The 6,972-nt window shown below is 45.9% G+C and overlaps 1 protein-coding gene across 1 annotated transcript in view; it reads left to right on the plus strand.

Annotated features, from left to right (window-relative positions):
* SSBP2 (single stranded DNA binding protein 2) overlaps positions 1-2,989 on the plus strand; it is a 135,532-nt gene extending 132,543 nt beyond the window's left edge. Inside the window, exon 18 of the transcript XR_005626231.1 lies at positions 104-2,989. The gene's annotated coding sequence lies outside the window, so the exon portion shown is untranslated. The remainder of the gene's footprint in view (positions 1-103) is intronic.
* Positions 2,990-6,972: the final 3,983 nt, after the last annotated feature.

Here is a 6,972-nt window from a genome sequence, read left to right on the forward strand (position 1 = left end):
TTACGATAGGTTTTTTTGGGGAAACATGCGATAAAACGTGTTGGGATTCGGTGTTTTGGTTTGGAGATAAGGGACTAAATTCAGCTATGAGCTTGTAACTAAGGTATTAATGCTCATACTTTCCAGTTGTGGCTAAAGATTCCTTTCCTGACAGGTTCAAGGAATAGATCTAGGAGGTTATGGTTGAGGATTGTGAGAACACATGTAGTAATGGCAGTTTACGATAGGTTTTTTTGGGGAAACATGCGATAAAACGTGTTGGGATTCGGTGTTTTGGTTTGGAGATAAGGGAATACCCCATGTCAGAAAGAGCAGATCTGCAGGCAGCGTTACTGTGGGTTAGCAGAGCCTGCTTCCAGCAGGTTCCTCCTCATTCCCCTGGACACCTTCCCCGTTACCTGCGGTACGAAATCCTGGCAGCAGTCGTGCTAGTTGTTGTGGCGAGCTGAGGAACAGCTCCAGGTCCAAACTCAAATGCTGTAGCTGCACCTTTCACCTTCATCGAGCTTCCACATTCTCAGAGCTGGGCTGGGACAGCAGGCGCCTCCACAGCTGCCCTGTAATTTCATCACACAAAAGTGGGTGTCACTTTTTCAGTTTAACAGCAGCAGTATTGATCCATTCTCTTTATTTCCTAAGTTGTGAGTCATTTGCTGTTGGAAATGATACAGATCTTGTGTAGCTGTGAGTAGAGAAATTGAGATTTGTTTCTTAAGATGAGCTGGTACAATTCCTGCTCTGCTGTTCAATATTTTTGAGTGCTGAAGGTAACCAAAATGCTACTTTCATGGATTATCTCAGCCTCAGCTCTGCATGAAAATGGGTATGAAATTCCAGTTGCTGTTCCTGGTTTCTCTGTGAATTCTGAGCCAAAGGTAAAGCAGTGGCAAAGATTGTTGTGGCACTCACTGACACCTTTTCAGATGCATAAAGCCATTCTGTCTGTCATCTGAGGGTGTTCCAGTTTTCTCACTGGGTCACCGTGTTGCTGTCAGCCAGTGGAGGAAAGGTGGATGAGCTCACCACCTGGGAAAGAGTAGAAATGTAGCAAGCAATGAGCTATGTTCTCCAACAGTCCTTTATTTGTAGAGCTTCACTTCAAATTAACATTTGTATCTTCAGTTGTTATTGTACCATTCACTATCTTGAGGTGGTATGAGCAGAAATTTATGAATATATATAATTTACCAGAAATATAGGCTTGTATTGTGCCTTTGTAATTCTCTTCAGCTTCAGTATGTAAACGCTACGAGCAGACAAACTTCCTCCCTCTTTTGGGGTGTTCTTTACTGCAGCAGTAGCTGATGGCTTCATCAATATTGGCTCTTTTAGTCTTCTGGGGCTAACATTTCTGTTTCTCTGAGTGAAAATGCCATAGTGCCCTCAGCAGACATAAGCACAATGACATGACACTGCAGTGCATGCTGTCTCTTAGCTTCTCTCTACACGTGCTTGCATGTTGGAAGATCTGAAGAGCTGCTGTATAAATTGCTACATTATTTACCCAATACAGGTGGTCTTCCGCATCCCTTTTTTGCTCAAAACCCCCATTAACTCAGAAGTTAGTGATGGCTCAAAGGGGGGTTTTGGAAGCACAAAGGATGCAGGAAGCAACTCCTCAGTAGTTTACAGGCTGCTATAAATGTCTTTTCAGCAACGAAATGTAGCATTTTAGCAGTAATTTCCTAGAGAAAACACTGAGCGTGCTTATCACTTAAGATTTTAAGGAAAAAAGTGTCAGACTGTGTAATTGTATCTCATATAATTTCGACACTTAACCAGTTTTATCTACATATTCATGCTATACCAACCAACACAGACCTGAAAGGTGACAGCCATGTTTTTGTTACACAAGAAGTCACAGTTTTCCAGAGGTTCTGTTTTGAATTTTTGCTTCTTTACCACATTTTCACTGCAGAGGTATTTTTCTATATAGTTACCTGAGGCTTCCTTTCACCAACCAAAAGAGTCTGTAGCCCTCTGCACTGTGAAAGGCAAAGCCCTGTGGAGAGACAGGGGCTTTGCACTTGCCCAGCAAATTAGCAGAAATTTCACCCAAGCCATAAAAGCCTCTTATGTTAATCTCTGTTTATGTAATTAAAGCAATTAGGGATAGGAGCTTCAGGAATAATGAGGTCTCTCTATCCTCCATTTACTCTCTCTGTGCTTCATAGGGATTTAAGGGTTCTTTTTTCAAGGCTCAGCTGTGTCTCTTCAAGCCAGTGCAGCCTAAGCATCGTGTGAGATGCAGTTTGTGGAGATAGCATTGGAGCGTGAAAGATTTACTTCTGGTAGCAAGGAAAAACTCCTGTCCCTGTGGACATGGACACTTGCAAACAAGTCTGATACCGAGATTTAAAACAAATGCTTTCAAGATGGTACCAGTACATCAGACTCTGTTCTACAGTGGGGTTTTTAGCTTTTGTCATTTGTATTTTATTTTGTGAAAAAAGGAGTTGGGGGGATCTCAGATCACATGGGGAATATTAGAAGTATATCACTCAACAATCATTTTATAAAGTCTAACTTCAAAATGCACTATGATTTATTACAAAAGTATATTTTCTTCTGTTTTTCAACATGGTGGTTCCATTTTGTGATAAGTTAAACTCAGCAGTTAATTTGTTGCACTGCCTGGCTGCATGAATTCATCCAGTGTACATACGTACCTGTGCAGCATTACTTTTGGGGTTTGTATTTGAATTTGCAGTATTGATTATTATTTTTGTATTTTACTTTGCCTCTGTTATTGGAATTGTAGTAAACATAATTTATACATATGATTTTACAACTGTTTTGCAACTGAAAAGTCTCCTTTAAATTGTAAAGTTTTATTGATGGATACTCATTAAAATGGTATAAGAATTATATTAACAATTGTTTTGTGTTTTGATGCTCTCTGTATATAAATATATGTCTATTTATCTGTTTAATGGTGCTTGTGTCTTGCAATTTTGGATACATTTTAGAATAAAGTTTCATTTTACAAGAAGTAGTTGTATTTTCACAAGCTGTGTCCCAAAAAAACCCTGCAGCCAAACACCGTTTTTCCATAAATAATCAGGGTTATGAAAAAAACAGACAGAAAACATTAATGACTTCCAGCAGTAATACATTTGTTTCTGGAGCACAGAAGTGTGCTACCTACAGAAATGCACAGCTCTATACTGCAGCTGATTTACTGCAGTAGCTGACATCTGTATCTAAAACATTCCCAAAACTATGCATTTTGGAACACTTCTTGCTAGCTTTAATGACTTCACTTTACAGATTTATTCACATCTAAGACTGAGCTTGTCATTTATTAGTTAATAATAGATTAAAATGCACAAAAGGTGCTTCCACAAAGGCTGCTTTAGGTCCAGTACCTCGGTGATGGCACAGGTGCTGCTGTAGCTGTGCATAAAAAGTACTTCTCAAGTGGGAAACCATTATTAGTGAACTACACTAATAATTAACCAACACCGAACCCACCACACTCTTTAGTACATCAGCCAGGAAATCTCAATTTAACAAAGCAAAACCACTGCACAAAATTAGTGTTTCAAACCGAAACCACCACACTGCTGCCAGCAGCTTAACTTCTCTTTTCCAGCAGTGAAAGGAGAACAGTACTGACCTGGCAGATATTACCTGAGCTGTAAAACACTGCTTTAGCGCAATGGAGACTGTAAGGAGCTACAGCAGCCAGTTTCAGTGGTTCCTTTGCACTCCATTACTCTCCTTTAGCTCCTATCTCCTGTAGCTGGAGGGCAGAGTAAATGCAGCTTGTGAAAGCAGAGAATCAATCGTTTGGGAAAGCTCATTTTAGAGTGAGTTCCCTGGCTGCACTGCCAGGTGTGTCTGCCATGGGCAGTGCTGATTTGTGTCCCTGCTCCCCAAAGGACACCTCCTGGATGAATCCAAGGCCAAGAGCTACGTGCACATCAGAGGTGTGACTTTGGAGCAGCAGCTTTTCTTGCTCCAGCTGCTCCTCTTTCCCCTCACCCCCACGCTGCAGGCTTTCCGTGTGAGCAGATTTCGATTTCACTTTTCCCCCCTGTGATTCCAGCAGCTCTGTAGCTCCTCATCTTACTGCAAACAAGAGATCTATACCAGGCCAGGCACCTGATCACTGGGACTGTGTTTAGCAGAACAACAAACAGCATTATCTTAGAGAATGCCCCAGCGTGACAAGGTAAACCTGAAAACAAATTCACACATTACTGGCCTAGGCAAGCAAAATATAAAGTAAGGGGTTTTTGTAATAGGAAAAGGTTGACTTCTCTTTACAGACCATTTCTTCTGGTATCTAGGATCCACAGTTTTTTGTAATAGGAAAAGGTTGAAATGACCATTTCTTCTGGTATCTAGGATCCACAGTGTGAGAAACTGATAATCTGAGGTTTTGTCATCTGGATTGAGCAGTTGAGGATGGGGAAAACACTTGGTGCAAACCTTTTATAGACTCCCTTCAGAGAGCAAGGCCAAGGTGTCTCACTGCTGTGGCAGTCTGGGTTTTCCCTTCACAGAAGCCAGAGAAGGAGAGTATTCATATACATATATATAATTATTTTTTTTATGCAACAGAATGAAAATAAATGTAGGGAACAGCACAACATGCTGATTTTCAGAGCCAGTACCTTCTGAAATGTAACAAGTGAGGTGATACAGCCATGGTGTTGCTTGATAAAAAGAGTGTGTGCACAGAAACAGAGATAGTGCTACAGCAGTGCAGTGACAGCAACAGACCGTGTGGGAAGAGAGCCCCTACTGCACTGAGAAACTCGGTTAAAATTCAAATTTTCCTGGCTGTTATAGGTTAAAGCTGGATCTTTAACAATGTTTAAATGAACAAGTGTTCACGATGTAAACTCATGCATGTTTCTGAGAAACATGAGAAGCCCTCTCTGGAACAGTAACTACCAAGAGGAAAGGTTGTAAGGAGGAGCTACAGAAAAGTATTGCTGCTGCGTTGAAACCACACACACAATGGCCAAATACAAGCCTGGCAGTCTTTCCTGAAAACCATTTACAGTTTATACCCTCTGCTACATTGCAGTAGAAGCTCTGCCTCACCAAGGGCTGACCAGCCCAGGCACTGAGCATCCCCAGAGGCCGAGCCTTCAGCAGCAATAACACTGTATCCATGGCAAAAGTAAAACCGTGACCCTCCTGACAGCTCCGAAGCGATTGCTCTGCTCTTCCTCAGCAGAGCCTGTGTTTTCACGGGCAGCAATATCCTTACCTGCCGTGTGAGGAGGAGGAGGAGATAAGAGAAGGAGCTCTCTGTGGGCTCTCGAGCTGTTGACTCCTGCAGGAATACGTGGCCACAGAGGTGGGAATCCAAACATCCGTGCTGGAAGTGCCAGTGCTTCCCCTGCCTCTGGCATGGGAATGTGTCTGCCCTGGGTGCACCTGCTGGGATGTCACGTTGGTGATGAGAGGGCAAGGCTCCCAAAGAGAAATAAAAATGACAATACCAGCTAGATTTGAGGCATTTCAGTGACAGTGGGACACACCAAACCTAGGAGTGGCTGGTGCCAAGCTGTGAGGTGATCTCAGGAGTGGAGGGAACATCCAGTCCCTGGTGTCCTGTACACAACCATTTTCACTGGAACTGCTCAGCAGGGAGAGATGAAGGCTGTGGGGAGACCTGAGAGGACCCTCCAGTACCTAAAGGGTCTAAAGAGAGACTTTGTACCAGGGTAGACAGTGGCAGAACAACGAGAATGGCTTCAAACTGAGATAGTAGGTGGAGATGGGATCTTGGCAATGGGAATTGTTCCCTGGCAGGGTGGGCAGGGCTGGCACAGGGTGCCCAGAGCAGCTGGGGCTGCCCCTGGATCCCTGGCAGTGCCCAAGGCCAGGCTGGACACTGGGGCTGGAGCAGCCTGGCACAGGGGAAGGTGTCCCTGCCATGGCTGGGGTTGCACTGGGTGGGATTTAGGGTCCCTTCCAGCCCAAACCACTCCATGATTCCCCTCAGCAGGGGCACCCCACCCTCTCATCTCCAACACTCCCTTACTCTCATCCCTTTTCCCTCATCCCTGCTGCCTCTATCTCCTCAGCTCCAGACACTTCTCTTCCCCTCAGCACCTCACCCCCGGCCCCACATCCTCACACGCCCTTTCCCCTCAGCCCCATCCCACTCTTTCCTTCATCCCAGGTACCCCTTTATCCCTCACCCCGGGCTCCTTTTCCCCTCATATCGAGCACCCCTTTTCCCTCATCCCGACCACCCCTTACCCTTCTCCCCGGGCTCTTTCATCCCATCCCAGGCTCTGTTACCCCTTTCCCCGGGCTCCCTTTCCCCTCATTTCCTCAGTTTCCTTCCCCTCACCCCGGACTTTCTTTCCCCTCAGCCCGGTGTCCCTTTTTCCCGCATCCCCTCAGCCTGGACTCTCTTTCCCTTCATCCTCTCACAGTCCGGGTTCCCTTTCCCCTCATTTCCTCAGTTTCCTTCCCCTCAGCCCGGGCTCTCTTTCCCCTCCCTCTGGGCTCTCTGTCCCCTCACATCCCCTCAGCCCGGACTTTCTTTCCCCTCAGCCCGGGCTCCCTGTTTCCCTCATCCCCTCAGCCTGGACTCTCTTTCCCTTCATCCTCTCACAGTCCGGGTTCCCTTTCCCCTCATCCCCTCAGTTTCCTTCTCCTCACCCCGGGCTTTCCTTTCCTTCATCCCGTCAGCCCGGGCTCTCTTTCTACTGAGCCCGGGCTCCTTTTCCCCTCAGCTCGGGCTTCCTTTCCCTTCATGCCCTCACTCTGGGCTCCCCTTCTTCTCATCCCCTCACCTCAAGCTCTCTTTTTGCTCATCCCGAGTTCCCTTTCCCCTCATCCCCTCAGCCCAGGCTTTCTTTCCCTTCATCCCCTCACCCCGGGCTCTCTGTCCCCTCAGCCCGGGCTCTCTTTCCCCTCAGCCCGGGCTCCTTTTCCCTTCACTCCGGGCTCCTTTTCCCCTCACTCCGGGCTCCCTTTCCCCTCAGCCCGTCCCGC

Source organism: Passer montanus, unplaced genomic scaffold (genome assembly GCF_014805655.1).
Source record: "Passer montanus isolate IOZ18808 unplaced genomic scaffold, ASM1480565v1 scaffold97, whole genome shotgun sequence".
NCBI lineage: Eukaryota > Metazoa > Chordata > Aves > Passeriformes > Passeridae > Passer > Passer montanus.